The sequence below is a fragment of the Schistocerca piceifrons genome, chromosome 11 (genome assembly GCF_021461385.2).
Source record: "Schistocerca piceifrons isolate TAMUIC-IGC-003096 chromosome 11, iqSchPice1.1, whole genome shotgun sequence".
In the NCBI taxonomy this organism is placed as follows: Eukaryota; Metazoa; Arthropoda; class Insecta; order Orthoptera; family Acrididae; genus Schistocerca; species Schistocerca piceifrons.
In genome coordinates, this window is record NC_060148.1 from 167451323 (window position 1) to 167473144 (window position 21822).

Here is a 21822-nt window from a genome sequence, read left to right on the forward strand (position 1 = left end):
GAATTATCGAATTCTACTGCGGCGGCACAAACGAGCAGATGGTTGCAGAATTACAGGCCCATATCACTAACGTCGATTTGAAGTAGGGTTTTGGAACATATACTGTGTTTGAACGTTATGAATTACCTCGAAGAAAACGATTTGTTGACACATATTTAGAAAATATCGTTCTTGTGAATTAATAAGTGCTATTGGCAGGGGGTGTCAAATTGATTCCATTTTTTTTAGATTTCCAGAAGGCTTTCGGCGCCGTTCCTCGCAAGCGTCTTCTAATCAGACTGCGTGCCTACTGAATTGCGCCTCAGTCGTGCGACTGGATTCGTGTTTTCCTGGCAGAAAGGTCACAGTTCGTGATAATAGACGGAAAGTCATCGAGTAAAACAAAAATAATATCCGGCTTTCCCCAAGGGTGTGTTATAGGCCCTCAGTTGTTCCTGAGTAGCCATCTTAGACTGTTTGCAGATGACGCTGTCATTTACCATCTTGTAAAGTCATCAGATGACCAAAGCGAATTGCAAAACTATTTAGATAAGATATCTGTATGGTGTGAAAAGTGGCAATTGGCCGCGAATAAAGAAGAGTGTGAAGTTATTCACATGCATACTAAAAGAAATCCGCTAAATTTCGATTACGCGATAATTCACACAAATCTGAAGGCTGTCTATTCAGCTAAAGACTTAGAGATTACAATTACAAATAACCCAAATTGGAACGATTACATAGGTGATGTTGTGGGTAGAGCAAGGCAAAGACTGCGATTCATTGGCAGAACAATTAAAGCTGGAACAGGTCTACTAAAGAGACTGCTTACAGCACCTTTGTCCACCTTATTCTGGAGTATTGCTGTGCGGTGTGGGATCCGCATCAGATGGGATTGACAGATGATATCGAAAGAGTTCAAAGAACGGCTGCTCGTTTTGTATTATCGCGAAATAGGGGAGATAGTGCCACAGACATGATACGTGAATTGGATTGGCAATAATTAAAACAAAGGCGTTTTTCGTTGCGACGGGATCTTCTCATGAAATTTCGATCACCAGTTTTCTCCTCCAATTGCGTAAACATTCTGCTGTCACCCATCTACATAGGGAGAAATGATCATCTCGTTCAAGGTGGTTCATTGAACCCTCTGCCAGACACTTTATTGTGAATAGCAGAGTAATCACGAAGATGTAGATATGCTGTTAAATCATAACGCTGAACTACCGCTGATTATAGGCCATATTCAATTTCCAATTATCACAGATTTCCACAACAGTATGTGAATAGCATCGACACCACTAACTCGTCACCCAGTACACCATGCGGTCTATAACGGTCGCCTAGTCGTAGACATTGCTATAATCGCACTACTTCACTCCCATTTACGGAGCTTGTTAGCACTTGATGTTAGGTTGGCGCCATTAAAATGCATTGTGGTAACCGCTGCTGCTTGCTGGATCACTGCTGTGTCTCGATGCTAATGCTGGCTCTAAATCTGGTTGTCTAGGGGTAAAAAGATGAGGTCCCGTGTTTTTTATGTGCTTTTGATGATAAATAATGAGCGAAACCTACAAATATTTAAACTTCAAATATTTATTACTCTGGTGGCCATCTTAATTCCACTGTCCACCAAAGACAATGACACAACACAAAGTAGCACTTCTTTTACATGTTCTTTGTAATGTTTATCCACCTCGAACAATAACACACATACGCTTTACCAAAGTGACATTCAGACTCCGCTCCTGACCCTTCTTGCTGCTTGTATTTATAACCTTGTCAAAGAACTACTAAAAAGAGATATAGTTTATAAGTCACATGTACATCTGTTATCGTAATTTGTGCAGAAAAGTTATTAATTTATATCGAGTGACATAATTTAACAGGTTATTAAAATGACAGACAGATTTGTTGACTTGACAGAATAATTCTTTGTTACAAAAAGGGCGTTTTTTAGAAGTTTGTCAATTGACTTCTCTAATTTGCATAAATAAGTAAATAACTTTAATTATTAAGAATTACATTGGTTTTCGTCTAAAATAGGGGTGTTTACGTGAATACTGAGTGAAAAACGGTCCTACTGAACAAATTGGTTTCACTGGGTGCTTTTTATTTAAGAAGATCCAAAATACGTAAGTTGGCCACTATTTTTCGTACTTAATATTAATTATTTAAGATGAACTTATTGTTTTTACATGAAGACATTTGCTGTATCAGTGATCAAGTGATATTAACTTTTGTGTGGGTCAGTTATTCAGTATAATTTAATGGGCTGACTGTTTATGGAGACATGTTATGCAATCATTGTTAACATACACAATAACTTTTCTATAATCATAAATACTCGTTGAACTGGTTGAATTTGGAGGGTATCGCATACTTCGGTAAAGTAAAGCCTTTAATAGGTTCCGTTACAAGTCCCAGTATAGGCCATTTAATCGCTGAAAAATGCTCCACGCTCGCATCTTTAAAAAGCCAGCGACTTAATTTCTACCGCACTTGTAACCGAGCCAATAAACGAGTGTTATGTCCTACCACACCATCGTTGTTGCTTGTCTGTCATCAATGACAACCCAACGCAAACGCAGCTGCTCTCATTAGTTACGTATCGGCTACTTCGTTGTCCGTGTTGAAAGAGAATGCCTGAAATAATGTCTTCACAGCCCACTCTTGACTCTATGGATCTCGAAATATTGATTTCCCTAATGATTTCCGATGCGGAATGTCGCCTGCAACTAGCTGCAACTGCCATTCCGCGTTCAAAGTCATTATTATTATCCCGTCGAGCGGTAATTATGACGTCGGGAATATTTTCGCATGAATCACTTGTGTAGTAACGAGAGCTCTGCCGATGCACTTCACTTTTATACGTCGTGTACGCGATGTATGTGTACATACCGCTGTCCCGTGTCTTTTGTCATCTCAGTGTATTTTATTGTTGGATGCGTTCGCAGTGCAGAGCTCACAGCCGTTTCGCAGTTGTCTGCGAGTCCCGGTTCGGCCGCTTGGCGGCAGCACTGCAGCGCTAGCTGTTCTGCGTCGCAGTTCGTTACCGGCATGTCTGCAGGGAGCGTAATAAAATCGCGCATTGAACTGCGGAAGCACTTCACAAAACAGACGGCGGTAAGTCAGCTGTGCATGTATGTAACCTCCACACGCGTTTGTGTCTCGCTCAGAGCCTAGTTAGTAATTTGCGAATTAACGGACTAGGCAATAATTGCTTTGGTAGAGATGCCTTACTTCAAAAATGTAGTTACTCACTAGCCTGATATTTAGTTCGATCATTCGGCACTTATGCAGTATAGTGGGTACATGCGCTGATCACGAGTAAAGCACCTACTGATCACGAGAAAAGTACCTATTTTTGAAGGAAAAGCGTATTTTTAAAGTTATAAGCAAGACGAGAGCTTTTATTTCAAAAATTGTGTGTTATAGTCATATCTGATGCACAGTATTTCAAAAACATTTTTTTTTTTTTTTTTGCAAAAAAGATGAAATTAATAACAAATTTTTTTCAAAAAATCATATTTGTTTATTTTGCACAGACATAGCTATTCAGCATAGCACGGTCAGTTCCGAAACGCCTTTTGTTCTATTCTTTAGCTTTTTGCCAGACTGACTCCACGTGATTTGTGGTTGCCTTTGTAAAGGGATCGACAAAATAAAGCAAATGATTAACAGTCAGATGATTGTAGCCCAAATTACCTATGGTGTTGTAAGCTTGCCACAAATCGGAAGCTACTGTGGTTCCAGGCAAAAACGCTGTTGCAAAATTGGCAGCAAACTGGCAGCATCGCGTTGTGGCACAGCAACCATAAAGCTTTGCCTTGTCTGAACGTCATAACCACCATAGACCCATTGCCCCCGCACCGTATGACCTCGATGGTACTTTCTCCTGACGAAGCAGCTGTCGTCTTGCTTATATCTTCAGAAATACGCGTTTCCTTCAAAAATAGGTACTTTTCTCGTGATCAATAGGTGCTTTCATCGTGATCAGCGCATGTATCCCCTAAACTGCACAAGTGCCATTCTTTGTAACGGAAACGCACTATGTGCTTTTGCTGGAAGCATTATTGTCAAAATTGCTTTTGTGTGTAACCTTCACACGCGTTTGTGTCTGGCTCAGAGCCTAGTTTACTGATTTGCGAATTAGTGGACTAGACAAAAAATGCTTTGGTACAGATATCTTTCTGCAAAAATGTAGTTACTTACTAGCTTGATATTTAGTTCGATGATTCTTTGTAATGTAAACTCACTCTGTGTTTTTGTTGGAAGTATTATTGTCAAATTTGCATTTGTTCCTTTCAATTCTCTGTTATGTTTGAGCAACTACGTGCTTGATGTTGCAGTATCCCATTGGAAAATACATTGCCATTTTTAAAACTATAGACAGACAATCGATTATTGCATAAAACTGGCCATTATTGAAACTGTTTATTCTGTTTCAGAAGTCGAAATATTGTATTCGCATTTAAAGGGGAGGAGGCTTCTTTTAATTGCTTCACCCTTTACGTAATGACTGTTACTGTACTTTGGAATGAGATGTTTGTGTCACAGTACCGTTACTGTGTGCTGTTGAACGGTCTGCAGGTACGGAGTGTTAAATGTAGCACACTTCAGTGCCTCTAAAAGTTGAGAGCTTGTGTTGTTGCCTTTCTCGACTTCTGACCCACATACACTGATATACGGAAGTAGCAATAGAACCCATACGTTCAGCGTCGTCATTGTCGACGTACGTATCTGACGTTTCCTTCCTTTATTCTGTGGTGACCTGCTTGGTCTGTATTCTGCTGAAACCTACGAATGCAAAATTTTAGAGCGACATCCCACAAGAGCTAGCTGATTGTTTTGTCTGCATGCATTGTTCGCAAAACATGCAGCTTATTTTGAGCGTATCAGACACTCAATACTACGTAGGTGCCAGTTGCCATTTAGTGTAAACGGAAGATATTTTCGAGCCACGTCTCTGAAGCGGGATTCACTACAAAGTACTGTGACACGGTAGTTAGATCACCGTCTCTAAACATCATTAGCGTCAAAACTTTCGTGCACCCCTAGTTGGGTATCTTTGTCACATAAAAAAAGCATTTCTTTTTAACTCCTATAAACATCCTAAAATTACGTATATGATGATGTTTACACCGTGTTTATTTACTCGCTAGTATGTGGCCTCGGCCGTGTTGTATCATTCGTACCATTCCTCGTGACAATAATAGTTTGATTCGGATTTTGTCATTCTACAGTTGGCAGTTTGTGTCGTATATCCGTTTTGAAATTAGGTGACAAAGGTGATTTAATTTCCTTGTTTCGTTTTCCGTTGGGGTACGCTCTGAAGCTGTATTTGTTACCTATTTATGGTGCTTTACTTACTATTGTTTCTTCCGCGTTATTGTTACAGGCTGTATACGATCCGGCAGAAACCATCGATTTTTTCATCCGGGAGAAAATCGGGAAAAATCCCGGAATTTTTTAGAATTTCGGGAATTTTTCATTGTTTTAGTTTTCAATTAAGTTTTTTTAAATTTTGACTGGTAAGAACCGATACTCTAACAGAAGATATTACTGTATTCCGCTACTGCAGAATACTTCTGCAGCAATAAACATGAACTAGAGAAAAAAACGGAAATAAAACTTAAATTGCAAAGGAAATGCGCCATATACAGCAACAAAACAGTGCTCATACAAGCGTCTGCCAACGGCAAAATGTGCAAAGGCTTTAGGGCGACTATGCAATGCTTCATAACAACAAATTGCCTCCGATGAGCGTAACGTCACAACTGTTTACATTTAGATTCATTTTAGCTGTTACGTGCGGGCTCATGCGCATGCGCAGTTGAGTCGCGGATGAGTAGTACCTTTTCCCGCTTCTGGCTACAGAAATGTTGTTGGCTGTGTAAGCAGTCGCAGCTAGATGCAGCCGGGAATAATTTTACTCCCGCACCCTTCCTGCCAGATCCACGCATGTGCATCAGGCCCAGATCTAGGGTGGAGGGGGGGGGAGATTCATATTCTTGAGGGAAAAAACCTTGTTTCACAAAGCGCCTAGCATGCAGCGCATATCGGTCTATCGATTACTCATATGATTTTGAAACGCATCCCTGTTGGTTTTTGAACAAATTCTAAGCTGATTTCTTAATGAATCGTAAGTTGATTTTTGAATGCGTGCATAGTGTACGTGATGTACGTCAGGGGAATCCTCGTCTCATTTAGAGATAAACTTCCCTGCAGGCTAAAGGGGATGGAGCTATACGAGCTGAGTAGAATAAAGCCGAACAGGTTAATGCCAACTGCTGCATGTTTATGTGGTTGTTTGGGTTTGCGAATGACCAGCGCTGTTATAATTACTAGTGAAAGCCATAGATTCAGATTACCAGAGTGGAAATAAACGACTAACCGGAATAACAGGTAAGAAAGATTACGTATTATCTCCTCGGTGTATAAGAGAAAATGAAATTTCGACAGAAAATTTTTGGTCAGATCGCTACACTAGTAAGGGCCAGTTGCACTCGATTAAGTTCTACTCTGGAAGTAGCGCGGAAGACGCGTTGTACGCACATGTAAAAACGCCTAACCTGAACATAATCGCGTGATAACTAAACCGGTGATTTTGGCAAGGTTAGTGAAGTTAACCGGCGAATAAGTTTTGACAGTGACAGGAATGGTTCCGGAATTAGTGATGACAAGATTGTTTTTTAAAATGAGAAAGGAGAAGAAACAGGGACATCACAGAAATTATGGAAGAGTATGACGATTCCAAATTTATAAAAATTTCGTGCTACTACGTTCCCATCTCATGCTTGAGAAACTGGAGCGTATGAATGAAATGTGAAACTAACATAAATCTCTTCGCTTGCAGTAAGCGTAATAGGCATTTGATATTGGCACTTCGTGAATTATATACTGTCGTGTTATAAAAATGACCATTTGTGCCAAAACAGCCTGGTTTATTTGATGTGTGTTAAAATTGCTGCTGTATTAGAAAGCCTACTTTCTTTTATCTAGCAGACAGTGACAAAATAGACGTAATCAGTTCGAGAAACCACACCAGTCTTGGGTACTATTTGTATTAACAGCCTTTGCAGTATTACACATTTCGATTTTTCGTGTAGCAAAATGTTTGACGAACTTTTTGAGGTAATAGATTATTTCGCAGAAAGGGAAGCACGCCATCTAAAGCTGTAGCAAGATTGGAGAGAAAAAATGCTTGGAGCTAAGGATTGAAAAAAGTGTACGGTCTTGCTTGTCTCTTGTCTCTACTGGTTTTATGTATCCTATATTTAGTTTTATGCCAAGCAAAAGAGATAATCATGGCCTAATAGTCAATAAAGAGCGCAAATTTTCTGAGCTCTTGTTCTCCCGATTACAAATAATCCCACAACTAATATTTGCGGTTTTTTTTTTTTAAAAAAGCGGTCGAGGATGTCAAACTGGCCGTCTGGGAGCAGGAGAGACTACAGGACATTTTAATTTCCACAGTCCTGAATATAGTTTGATGGCATCCATTACAAGATATACGCGTTTTTTCAACTACACAGAGCGAAATACAGTGACGTGCTGTGTGAAGAGGCGTGGCACTGCACCTTGGCACACTTAAGACCAAATAACATGCCTTACATTTCCTCGAGCACATTTGCTTTGTGTGTCACTCTTCAGGTGTGCGGTACAAATGAACATATTTTTGAAAATCCGATTTTTTAAATTTTTGACATCCTATCTCAAACCCTCGATGGGGGAGGGTCACTATCTAGTGTTGCCCAGGTGCGGAAATATCGTAGATACGGAGCCGGTTCGCACAGCAGTCTGAATTACATCTACATCATTACTCTGCAATTCACATTTAAGTGCTTGGCAGAGGGTTCATCGAACCACAATCACACTATCTCCCTACCATTCCACTCCCGAACAGCGCGCGGGAAAAACGAACACCTAAACCTTTCTGTTCGAGCTCTGATTTCTCTTATTTTATTTTGATGATCATTCCTACCTATGTAGGTTGGGCTCAACAAAATATTTTCGCATTCGGAAGAGAAAGTTGGTGACTGAAATTTCGTAAATAGATCTCGCCGCGACGAAAAACGTCTTTGCTTTAATGACTTCCATCCCAACTCGCGTATCATATCTGCCACACTCTCTCCCCTATTACGTGATAATACAAAACGAGCTGCCCTTTTTTGCACCCTTCCGATGTCCTCCGTCAATGCCACCTGGTAAGGATCCCACACCGCGCAGCAATATTCTAACAGAGGACGACCGAGTGTAGTGTAAGCTGTCTCTTTAGTGGACTTGTTGCATCTTCCAAGTGTCCTGCCAATGAAACGCAACCTTTGGCTCGCCTTCCCCACAATATTATCTATGTGGTCTTTCCAACTGACGTTGTTCGTAATTTTAACACCCAGGTACTTAGTTGAATTGACAGCCTTGAGAATTTTACTATTATCGAGTAATCGAATTCCAACGGATTTCTTTCGGAAATCGTGTGGATCACCTCACACTTTTCGTTATTTAGCGTCAACTGCCACCTGCCACACCATACAGCAATCTTTTCTAAATCACTTTGCAACTGATACTGGTTTTCGGATGACCTTACTAGACGGTAAATTACAGCATCATCTGCGAACAACCTAAGAGAACTGCTCAGATTGTCACCCAGGTCATTTATATAGATCAGGAACAGCAGAGGTCCCAGGACGCTTCCCTGGGGAACAATTGATATCACTTCAGTTTTACTCGACGATTTGACGTCTATTACTACGAACTGCAACCTTCCTGACAGGAAATCACGAATCCAGCGCACAACTGAGACGATACCCCATCGGCCCGCAGCTTGATTAGAAGTCGCTTGTGAGGAACGGTGTCAAAAGCTTTCCGGAAATCTAGAAATACGGAATCAACTTGATCCCCTTTCGATAGCGGCCATTAGTTTGTGCGAATAAAGGGCTAGCTGCGTTGCACAAGAACGATGTTTTCTGAAACCATGCTGATTACGTATCAATAGATCGTTCCCTTCGAGGTGATGCATAATGTTTGAATACAGTATATGCTCCAAAACCCTACTGCAAACCGACGTCAATGATATGAGTCTGTAGTTCGATGGATTACTCCTATTACCCTTCCTAAACACTGGTGCGACCTGCGCAATTTTCCAATCTGTAGGTAACAGATCTAACGGTGAGCGAGCGGTTGTATATGACTGCTAAGTAGGGAGCTATTGTATCAGCGTAATCTGAAAGGAACGCATTAGTGGGGAAGTGTGTAGTCTCCACGTGACCCGTGTTTACATTTAGTGATTTTGCTGTTTTTTCTTCGTTTACTGCTCTCGCGTCAAATGAAAAGGAAACGGATTTCTGTGGCCGGGAGCTAACGAGTGAATTAAAATACATTCACATAGTTACGCAAGGCTAAAATATGTTATTAGTGTGAGATTTTATTTTTATTTCCATCTTTCTGACAGTCAAGCATTATTATTTATTTATTTAGCGTATGGCAAGTACAAATCACGTATGAAAAATCTAAAAGTACAAAACACGCAGAACAGTTACAATATCACAAACAAACATCTAGGTTAGAAATATAATCGATTGCACTGTTAGTCGCATCCATGAAGTCCCTTGTTGGCCCAGGGTAGGCCCTCAGAGGGCATTCTACCATGATATGGTGAATTGTCTGCCTGTCAGCGCCGCAGTCGCACTGTGGTGATGGCACTATGCTCCATTTGTACAAGGAGTCCGCACAACGGCCGTGGCTCGTCCTGATCCTGTTAAGGGTAGACCAGATTTTGCGGGGCAAGTCAAAGCCCCGAGGTCTGTTAGATGTTCCCAATAAGGTGTTAACCTGAGGCGGTGTCTTTTCCTCCCATTCTTCTCTCCAGCGGTCCTCAAGAATAAAAGCGTTCTTTACCAGATCTTTGGCACTTGCGAGAGGGGGGTGTCTGGATTTCAATCTATTTTGCTCAGTTCCATTACTCAGGGTGTGGATAGGAAGATCTGGGCTATTTTGGATTTTTCGACACTCCCTGACAAGTGCGTGTTCTCTGCGCAAATGTGGCGGCGGGATATGGCTCAATACAGGCAGCCATTGGACAGGAGTTGACCTGATGGTTCCAGAGATAATCCTCATCGTTTGGTTCAAGACTGCGTCCACCTTCTTGATGTGAGCACTATTTAACCATATTGGGGAACAGTACTCTGCTGCAGAATAGACAAGTCCTAGTGCAGAGCTACGCAGAACGGAGGCAGTGGACCCCCAACTAGTGCCACAAAGCTTTTGGACAATGTTGTTTCTAGTTCTGACTTTTTCAGCAGTGTTTACAAGGTGTTGTTTATAGCTCAATGTTCTATCGAGTGTCACGCCCAGATACTTTGGTGTTCTATTATATGGAAGAATGCCGCCATCAAAGCGGATCTTGAGCTCTTTGTTTGCTAATTTGTTATTCAGGTGGAAACAAGTGGCCTCTGTTTTGGATGGGCTGGGTTGGAGCCTCCAGTCACGGAACTATTTTCCTAGAGTGGTCAAATCGCTGGATAGTGTGATCTCAGTTTCCTCCATCACTCGGTGTTGTGTGGCCAAGGCCCAGTCGTCCGCATATCCGAACATTTTGGATCTCGTCCTAGGCATATCGGCTATATACATGCTGAAAAGCAGTGGAGCCAGTACTGAACCTTGGGGCAGGCCATTATTAAGTTTCATGAATTTACTTCTGTTGTTACCGATGACAACCTGGAATGGTCTATTGCAGAGCATTTCGTTGATAAGGTTAGCCGTTTTTAGACATGGCACGATGCGGAGGAGCTTATAAATCAGGCCCTGTCTCCAGACAGTGTCGAACGCCGCCGGCAGGTCAACAAATACCACTGATGTTTTTTGCTGTCTTTGGAAGCCCGCCTCGATGTAGGTTGTTAGAGCGAGGACCTGATCCGTGCAGCTTCTTTTCGGCCGGAAGCCCTCCTGTTCTACCGGTGCAGCCTCCAGGATGACTTCGCTCATTCTGTTGTACATAAGTCTCTCCAGTAATTTATAGATCATGCTGAGTAAGGCGATTGGGCGGTAGCTCTGAGGTTGGTCGCTCGGTTTGCCCGGTTTTAATATGGCAACAATTTTAGCCTTTTTGAGAGTGTGCGGAATTTTTCCAGTTTGCAACACGTTAGAGAAGAATCGCGCAAGCCATAATCTTGCAAATTTACCACAGTGGAGCAGAAATTCTGGGTGGATCCCATCAAACCCTGGGGCCTTACCTGGTTTTATATCGTTCAGGGCATTAATCGCCATGCAGAACAATGAAGTTATTTTTGTCGGTTTGCTAAAGAAATTTGGCTGTTATTAAATTTTGCCGCTGAGACAGTCAATGTATTTGAAACGAAGTGTTTAATTTCACACTACTGGCTAGTTTCAACTCCTCGCTGCATTTCAAGTGCACATCTTCTAGTACATATGGCATTGTGCCATAATAAAGAACCAAACATGAGACAATATAGTTCTGGTACTCCAAGGAAATTTACATCCCGAAAACCACACTGAAAAACTTAGTAAGGTCGAGGCCTACTTCGTTGGGAATCTGGACATACGAATGTGCACTTTAAGTATGCAGTTTAAATGTGCACATTCTAGTATGGTTCACGAAATTCCGATGCTCTTGAAGTATCCTGTGATGTCTTGTTTCTTTTATGACATAATGTAAGATCTTTTAGTGTTTTACACGTACGAACATCCGGGCTTCCTGCGTCATGGTAGCTGCGCAAGCGTGGTGTCGCCTGTTATTTGGCGCTCTCTGACAACTGCAGGAACGAACCTGTTTCTAACACGTCGTGGGAAAATATAGCGAATGGTGGTGTGAAAAGAACTACTTCAAAAGTAAATTTCCTTTTACGCAAGCTGGACTATGTGCGAGAATGTACAATGAATTTCTTAAATCACAGAGCGTTTGACTCTCATTTAAAAATTAACTCTTTGGTGACGAGCCATTTAGAGGAATTTCGAGCCCAGAAGACCAGACACCTATGTCGTTATTACGAGCAAATTGATGTAGTATTATGGGATGCCCTGTCTCCTCTCTGGTAACTAATTTGTGGAACACTTTGATGATAAGTCACTGGACTCGGCTAAAAATTTTGCTGGCACAAAAAAATGGCTCTGAGCACTATGGGACTCAACTTTTGAGGTCATCAGTCCCCTAGAACTTTAAAACTAACTAACCTAAAGACATCACACACATCCATGCCCTAATCAGGGCTCGAACCTGCGACCGTAGCGGTCGCGCGGTTGCAGACTGTAGTGCCTAGAACCGTTCGGCCATCCCGGCCGGCTTGCTGGCATATATGTGTGATATATCCTAAGGTGTAACACTCGGAAAAAAGATCGTTATATGTGAAAGCTTAGCTCCTGTTGCAGTCTGTGAAAGCTTTGCTTTTCTAGTAGCAACACTACGTTTATTAATTTAAAACATTAACTCTTCCTGTTTGTGTATTTGTGCTGCTTAAATGTGATGTTGCTATTGGCTGAGTACATCACGTCTCCTATGGTTTGAATATCTGCTGTCATCGGCTGGCGAGGTCACGTGACATGAGCTATGACTGGCTTGCAAAGGCGCATTGCAATCCTGATTTCAATGCTTCGGAAAGTAACCTGTTGTTTTTGGTGGAATCCGAATTTATACTTTCGTAATACGAAAATAAGCAGCGTACATGTTGCTGCCCATCAAAGATCTTTCCAAAACATGTTTTTTTACCCCGAGTGTCGTTTTCTAAAGTGCCGAGAAATTCTATTCCCTTATATAAAAACATAACCATTCAAGGGATTGATAAGTTTTACAATTATGAGGGAAAATCTGCTGTCATTTAAGATCGAAAAAGTGTTTTCACGCGGAAGAAACTGTATTTTTAACCAGGAAATCCGGAATTTGTTTCCCTTGTCCATGTTTACACCCTGTGTTAGGAACAGTTTCCATGTTTATAATACCCAAGTCATTCGTGTGTGTTGAAAGCCATATTACCTCTCTGCTTTCATGAGCAACATCACAGTTGGAGATTGTGATAACAGACTGAAAGGAGTCAGACACAGGTAAACCTGCATTCAACAACCTGCTAGAGGCTATTAAATGCTGTGTACATAATATCATGGAGTTTAAAACATGTAAGGAGCTTTGTGTTGGGTATCTCGTCCTATTCTGTTGAGTATCTACACAGAAAATGTTTTAAATTTAGAATTTAATGTTCCATGCACATGCACTTAATACAAAATGTACATCTTTCACCTCTTGCTCATGACAGGGACGACGAATGTAGCGTTGCATAAGGTCTCTATGAGGCGGGTCATAGCGTGGTTGTGAATTGGTGAAGCCAGCGACTGAGTCGAAATTATTTTATTTATGTGTATACACATTCGTGCATTCCGTACTTATATATACGCCCTGACGAAAACATCTATTTCCTATGGTTGTTTGACCTTTTCAAATTTTTCATATACTTTAAAATTGAAACTTCCTGGCAGATTAAAACTGTGTGCACATCTGAGACTCGAACTCGGGACCTTTCCCTTCGCGGGCAAGTGCTCTACCATCTGAGCTTCCGAAGCACGACTCACGCCTGGTCCTCACGTCTTTACTTCTGCCAGAGGCAAAGGTCCCGAGTTCGAGTCTCGGTCGTGCACACAGTTTTAATCTGCCAGGAAGTTTCATATCAGTGCACACTCTGCTGCAGAGTGAAAATCTCATTCTGGATACTTTAAAATTGTTAATAACAAGAATATCGCCAGCCAAAGCCTCATAGTTGATCTACATCTACGTCTACACGGATTCTCTGCAAATCACATTTAAGTGCCTGGCAGAGGGTTCATCGAGCCACCTTCACATTTCTGTTATTCCAATCTCGTATAGTGCGCGGAGAGAATGAAAACCTATATCTTTCCGTAAGAGCTCTGATTTTCCTTATTTTATCGTGGTGATCGTTCCTCCCTATGTAGGTCGGTGCCAACAAAATATTTTCGCATTCGGAAGAGAAAGTTGGTGATTGGAATTTCGTGAGAAGATTCCGTCGTAACGAAAAACGCCTTTGTTTTAATGATTTCCAGCCCAAATCCTGTATCATTTCTGTGACACTCGCTCCCATATTTCGCGAAAATACAAAACGTTCTGCCTTTCTTTGAACTTTTTGATTGTACTCCGTCAGTCCTATCTGGTAAGGATCCCACACCGCGCAGCAGTATTCTATAAGAGGACGAACAAGCGTAGTGTAGGCAGTCTCCTTAGTAGGTCTGTTATATCTTCTAAGTGTCCTGCCAATAAAACGCAGTCTTTGGTTAGCCTTCTCCACAACATTTTCTGTGTGTTCCTTCCAATTTAAGTTGTTCGTAATTGTAATACGTAGGTATTTAGTTGAATTTACGGCTTTTAGATAAGACTGATTTATCGTGTAATCGAAGTTTGAGTTTCTTTTAGCACTCATGTTTAGCACTCATGTGAATGACCTCACACTTTCCGTTATTTGGGGTCAACTGCCACTTTTCGCATCATTGAGATATCTTTTCTAAATCGTTTTGCAGTTTGTTTTGATCTTCTGATGACTCTATTAGTCGATAAACGACAGCGTCATCTGCAAACAACCGAAGACGGCTGCTCAGATATAGTTCACACAACTACGTCGTGTTGTTGAAATACGCGCGATTTAAGACGCCATGGCCGCCATACTGGCTTTTGGTATCACTGGTCACAGATGGGTTGTATAGCGTTATTCAATGCTTCCAGTAAATCTGTACAATTAGATTATTTCTGTAGTGGATGTCTGAACAGACGCTTGCATTCCTTTTGCATATCGACATTTCCTTCCTGTTCCATTTGTATGCCCGAAAATTTGGTTTATTCTCTGCTTTTGTGTCAAAGGTGTAGTGAACTGGGAGTTGGTTTCCCTTCAGGATGTATATCAATCGTCATGTCAGGACGTTTGCTGGGTGTTTCGCCGCCTTAAGCGAAAACGGAAAAATGATCCCCCTCGTTTTCACTTCCATCACTGAGCGAGGTGACGCAGTGGTTATCACACTGGACTCGCATTTAGGACGACGACGGTTGAAATCCGTGTCCGGTCATCTAGTTTCAGGTTTCCCCTGATTTGGCTAAATGGCTCCAGTGCACAGTCGGTTTGCTTCCCCATCCCTGACACAATCAGAGCTTGCGCTCAGTCTCTGATGACCTCGATGTCGACAGGACGTGAAACCCAATCGCCTTCCTTCCTTCCTTCCTTCGATACCATCCACCTCCCCCCCCCCCCCCCCCCTCCATCACCAGCAACATCCAACGGCACAACATTGCAAATCTCGTATTATAGATATATACACTACTAGCCATTAAAATTGCTACACCACGAAGATGACGTGCTACGGACGCGAAATTTAACCGACAGGAATAAGATGCCGTGATATGCAAATGATTAGCTTTTCAGAGCATTCACACAAGGTTGGCGCCAGAGGCGACACCTACAACGTGCTGACATGAGGAAACTTACCAATAAACAAACAGCAGTTGACCGGCGTTGCCTGGTGAAACGTTGTTGTGATGCCTCGTGTAAGGAGAAGAAATGCGTACCATCACGTTTCCGACTTTGATAAAGGTCGGATTATAGCCTATCGAGATTGCGGTTTATCATATGGCGACATTGCTGTTCACATTGGTCGAGATACAATGACTGTTACCAGAATATGGAATCGGTCAGTTCAGGAGGGTAATACGGAACGCCGTGCTGGATCCCAACGGCCTCGTATCACTAGCAGTCGAGATGACAGGCATCTTATCCACATGGCTGTAACGGATCCTGCAGCCACTTCTCGATCCCTGAGTCAACAGATGGGGACGTTTGCAAGACAACAGCCACCTGCACGAACAGTTCTACGACGTTTGCAGCAGCACGGACTATCAGCTCGGAGACCACGGCTGCGGTTATCCTTGACACTGCATCACAGACAGGAGCGCCTGCGATGGTGTACTCGACGACGAACCTGGGTGCACGAATGGCAAAACGTCATTTTTTGGGATGAATCCAGGTTCTGTTTACACCATCGTGGTGGTCGCATCCGTGTTTGGCGACATCGCGGTGAACGCGCATTGGAAGCGTGTATTCGTCATCGCCATACTGGCGTATCACCCGACGTGATGGTATGGGGTGCCATTGGTTACACGTCTCGGTCACCTCTTGTTCGCATTGACGGCACTTTGAACAGTGGACGTTACGACCCGTGGCTCTACCCTTCATTCGATCCCTGCGAAACCCTACATTTCAGCAGGATAATGCACGACCGCATGTTGCAGGTCCTGTACGGGCCTTTCTGGATACAGAAAATGTTCGACTGCTGCCCTGGCCAGCACATTCTCCAGATCTCTCACCAATTGAAAACGGCTGGTCAATGGTGGCCGAGCAACTGGCCCGCTCGTCAGAATACGCCAGTCACTACTGTTGATGAACTGTGGTATCGTGTTGAAGCTGCATGGGCAGCTGTACCTGTACACGCCACCCGAGCTCTGTTTGATTCAGTACCCAGGCGTATCAAGGCAGTTATTACGGCCAGAGGCGGTTGTTCTGCGTACTCATTTCTCAGGATCTATGCACCCAAATTGCGTGAAAATGTAATCACATGGTTGTTGTACTATAATATTTTGGTACAATGAATACCCGTTTATCTGTATTTCTTCTTAGTGTAGCATGTTAATGGCAGTAGTGTACTTTCAGTTATTAAACTAAGGTGACCAGCTGCCCACATTTTCTGCTAACGATCCTCAATTTTCATGCCTTGTTCTCAATCTTTAACTGTCTGAGGATAAAAAAATGTCTTCAGTGTCTAATTTTTTGTGCTCAATTTTTGTAATTTCCCAAAATAACTGAAATAGGAAGGATCGGCTGAACATTTTGAACTAGAAAACTGAGTGTACCAGTGAAACCAAATTTACTTCAGATGTTTATTTAATTGAAAGAAAATGGACTAATAAAGCTTTGGAACTATTTTCTGGTGCGAATGAATTTTTCCTTGAATATTTAAAATTTGTGGTAATTTCCTATGGGACCAAACTGCTGCAGTTATCGCTCCCTGGGCTTACACTCTACTTTATCTAAATTACAATAGCTTACACTAAGGACAACACACACACACATGCCCGAGGGAGGACTCGAACCTCCGACGGGGGTTAAATTTTGAAATTATGCTACACTGATGGGAGACATGCTGAAGCATCGGACTAGGTCATCTCGATAGTCGTGATGTTATTTCGTTCCTGTTTTAATTGAAAAATTTTTAGAATGGAGAATTAATCCCTTTTTAGTATCTTTCTTACTGTCAAATGAATAAATGACATCTCCTTGTTTGTATTTTCTATTGTGAGTTCTACATCTTTTGTTAGTCGCAATGGTGGCACATTGATCTAAGCGACTGCCTTCTGATCATTCGTCAGAGATGAGTCCGGGTTCGAATCCCGGTGAGACATGGATGTTGTGTTTGTCTAAAGACACTGGCCCTTTCCCCCTGGAGTCATTGGCCCTAAATTAGGGACGGCTGACTGCTTTTAGTCCATTGAATTGCTCACAGTAGTCGTTAAATCCCAATTTCAAACACTTTTCTTAAGTACATTTTTCCGTTAAACTGTTTGTTCAAGCGTAGTTACTGGACCTGGAATATTCCTTTTTCTGTACCGTAAACTTCTGGCTTGATTTTTTTTTTTTTTTTTCGTGCACAACAAAACATCGAAATTTCTGTACGAAATCAGAATGTAGGTTTGTTTTTGTGTGTTGCCCCCTATGAGCAACATTTAATATTTACCAGAAGTAATACTACGAATGATAGTACTTTATTCATATTTTTATACTTATTTCACGTGAAAAGTATCATATTCATCGTACATTTACTGGACAGTCACGATATAGCTTATAAACTCTTTGCTAATCTGCTGCTTTACCATAACACATGCCGCGCAGGATTAGCCGAGAGTCTTAGGCACCACAGTCATGGACTGTGCGGCTGGTCCCGGCGGAGGTTCGAGTCCTCCCTCGGGCATTGGTGTGTGTGTTTGTCCTTAGGATAATTTAGGTTGAGTAGTGCATAAGCTTAGGGACTGATGACCTTAGCAGTTAAGTCCCATAAGATTTCACATACATATGAACATTTTCTACCATAACACGCCAAATGTTGTCAGCAACTGAGACGGCTTGCAGACGCAGTCCGAGAACAACGAATGGTGCTACAGTACGACACGATAGCGCCCGCCCGCATTCTGCTAGACCAGGGCTCGGCAAGTAGTTTTCAGTGGGGTCCGGATTCGGTGTAAAATTTTTTACGGAGGTCCAGGAAAAAACTAATTAAAAGCTACTGTTCTTTATTTTGTTTTCAAGTCGAGTTAGTTTCGAAACAAAGGACAAACCAAGTAAAAACAGGAATTCTCAGTTAATATTGTAACATATTCAATGTGAGAAATTACATCGACGGTCTTGAGCCAGTTCTTTAAAGTTCGGTGTCCGAGGGGTACAGATGTCTACGAGGTGGGCGTCCATCAACCTTGACCGATCTGTCTTCTTCGAAAAATTCATTTTCGAGAACGACGATTGGCATATACTTGTCGAACCAAACATAGTGGCCAGATTGATAACTTCTTTCTTACAATTTTTATATTTTTCTGAAACATGTTTGAACCGCTGGACTGCTACGGTCGCAGGTTCGAATCCTGCCTCGGGCATGGATGTGTGTGATGTCATTAGGTTAGCTAAGTTTAAGTAGTTCTAAGTTCTAGGGGACTGATGAACTCAGATGTTAAGTCTCATAGTGCTCAGAGCCATTTGATCCTTTTTTTAAACATGTTTACCCCAAAATTCTTCAGCGGATACAGTTCCACACATTTGCAAAGAAATATCTTCTTGCAAGTCGATTATCTCCACTTCAAGTGAAGACTTTGAAACGCTGAACAACTCAGCAGCCACATCAGTCCATTCTGCCGATGCTTCTACTTCGTAAGGAAATTTTAGGAACTGAGACAGCTTTCCAATTTCTGCAAAGCCTCGAAATCTTGTAGCAAATTCGTCCCTTAGATCTGACAGAAATCTTACAAACACTGCAATGTCTTCTTCAGAGTTCTCTTCTTTATACTCGAGAGTTGTTGGGAAATGAATAAATTCGTTCCTTGCAATAATACCTTTTTCAAAAATATCCAGCTTACGACGGAAAGCAGACTCGCTTTGTATCAGATCCCATATTAATTTCCCATTCCCTTGTAACTGTATGTTGAGTGCATTTAAATATTTCAGAATATCCTTGAGAACTGCCAGAGCTAGCATATTGCGCTCGTTTGTTATGAACTCTAAGTGCTTCTTTGCTCCCTGCGTTTCCAAGATTTGCAAGGAGCAGCTTACTTCTTCCTTTATTAACCAACGAACATTGTTGTATTGCAATGAGTTAGAATACGCTGCGTCACATTCTGAAAGAAACTTCTTGAACTTTCGGTGTTGAAGAGAAGAATGAAATCTCATAAAATTAATCAACTGCACCAAGCTGTCCATTTCTTCTTTCAGTGTAGCACTGAGTTTTCTACAAAGGGCAGTCTGATGAATTATACACTGATACGATATTAGACCGGGATTCTGATCTCTGATTTTCTTCACTACACCTTTTTCTTTGCCAACCATCGCCGGGGCGCCGACAGTTGAAAGCGACACCATTTTATCATAACGAATGTTGGACTTATTAATAAATTCGTCAATAGCTTTGAACAAATCTTCTCCTCGAGTGTTACCTTTCAAAGGCAATATTGCGAGCAATTCTTCCGTGAATATCTTATTTTCAATGTCGAAAAATCTCACGAAAATAGATATTTGTTCATCATCAACAATGTCACATGATTCGTCAAGTGCAATGGCGTAGCACGGTGCATTTTCCAGAAGTTCAAGCAGTGCTTTTAATGTCAGTAGCTAAATATTTCCGTTCTTCTTGTATTACTTCTTGCCGACATTGGAATACTTTGAATTGCAGCGGCAACGTCCGTTTTTTTTCTTCAAAAAGTGCCGAGGCTACTTCTAACATACATTCTTTCATTATTTCAGAATCTGAAAATGGTTTTTGGTGTTTGCTAAGCGTCCAACACACACGTAACGCTGCTTCTGCCAATTTTTCTTGCTCACTCATGCAGCGAACCAGCAATTTCGTGCTAAGAAGTGAGATATTCCTGTAATTTAAATTTAAATTTTATCGTGATAAGTTTACAAAGCGGCTATACATATCACATTTGTACATCATATAATAGAATTATATTACCTGTAGTTTTTCTTTACGAGCCTCACTGCCAAGAGGAAAGTGTCTGTGGAATTGCTGATGAGTTGTTTCATAGTGTCGCTTTAATTTGCCACTTTTAATAACAGCGACAGTTTTATTACATATTAAGCAAACTGGAACCGGTTGAGTGCTATCAGGCAGCGTAAAACAATATTGTTCAGTCCATTCAGTCAAAAATCTCCTATTTCCAGTGTCCACTTTTCGCTTTTTAGGACCCATTGTTAATGTAGGTATGTATGTACGAAAAGGTTTTTCACACGACAAATTGTACAACAAATGAATAATTGCTCTGTGGCCTGCGTGCGATTGACGAAACGAAGACCGACCGCCCACTTGCTCTCTTTGACTAAAACGGCAGGTTCGGAGTTTTATAATTATCCCGCCTGTTATGCCGTGGTCGGTTGATGATTTGTGTGTCAATTCCCAACGTTTCGTCCCCTTCTGCGAAGGACATCTTAAGGGGGTCCGTAGCTCGATGGAAGGTCCAACACACCCACTGGCTCGCTACTGTCTGCCGCTAAATTCCGTGGCCGAGGCGTGACGTCACGTGTTTTGAAAACGTCAGTGCAGTTGGCCGCTGTCCGCTGCCATCACCCAGAGGTGGACGGGTGGTGCACATCTTCTGTAACACCGGCATCCATATACCGTTTAATATCACGCCCTCCTCCTTTCGATTGAAATTATTAGGGTGTTTGGCGGTTTCGATTGCCTCCCTGTAGAGCCTTTCGATATATCCGCTTGTGGGCGCTTGTACTTGCGTCTGCTCGAAACGGATATGGTGGTTCCCTGGCTGGAAAGCGTGCTCCGCAACAGCTGATCGTTCCGTTTCTCCTCTTCTACAATTGCCCCTGTGTTCTTCCAAACCATTTGAAACAGTTCTTTTAGTGGTACCCACATAAACATCTCCTCAGCTGCATGGGATCCTATAGACTCCTGCCGTTTGTTAAAAATGTAACGGTAACAACAGGGAGGTTCTTGACGAAGCGGAATATTGCCGTAATTTACAAGCCCAGCAGGAAGGTACAGGGAAACCTTAAGCCTGCCAAGGACGCTCGCAAACCATTGGAAAAAGTTGCAGTGTATAGGGTCCCATGCAGCTCTGGAGATGTACCACTAAAAGAACTGTTTCAAAACGTCTGGAAGATCTGACGTCCGTGGGCATTCTTTACGTCACATACAGAAAGTTACTACATATATTTTATATATTTTTATTTTTAATTTATCAGCATGATTCTTTCTCTCAGGGATATTGTCTTTTCTTATCACTTTCACTTACGTGCATAAGTAAATACGAAACATGTTCTTGAAGGGCCGCTGTTATCCATGTACCAACTTTAGATTTTCAACGTGATGACTAAAATATAGTTGCCGTTAACTGAATTGACTGTAATTCTGTTAATTTCTATTTATTGATTCCGAAGCAAGGCTTGAGAGAATTTCGATTGCTGCCGTGACGTGGCCGAGATAAAACTTACTGAACTCATGGAATCTGTATAGTTTAAAAACATGAACTTTAACGTACATTAATTATCTGTTGCAATTTACAAAGGTTCTTAT

General features: G+C 41.9%; 1 protein-coding gene across 1 annotated transcript in view; it reads left to right on the forward strand.

Annotated features, from left to right (window-relative positions):
* The first annotated feature begins 3009 nt into the window (after positions 1-3009).
* The window catches only part of LOC124720288 (ankyrin-1-like), a 106094-nt gene continuing 87281 nt past the window's right edge, over positions 3010-21822 (forward strand). Inside the window, exon 1 of the mRNA XM_047245600.1 lies at positions 3010-3105. The gene's annotated coding sequence lies outside the window, so the exon portion shown is untranslated. The remainder of the gene's footprint in view (positions 3106-21822) is intronic.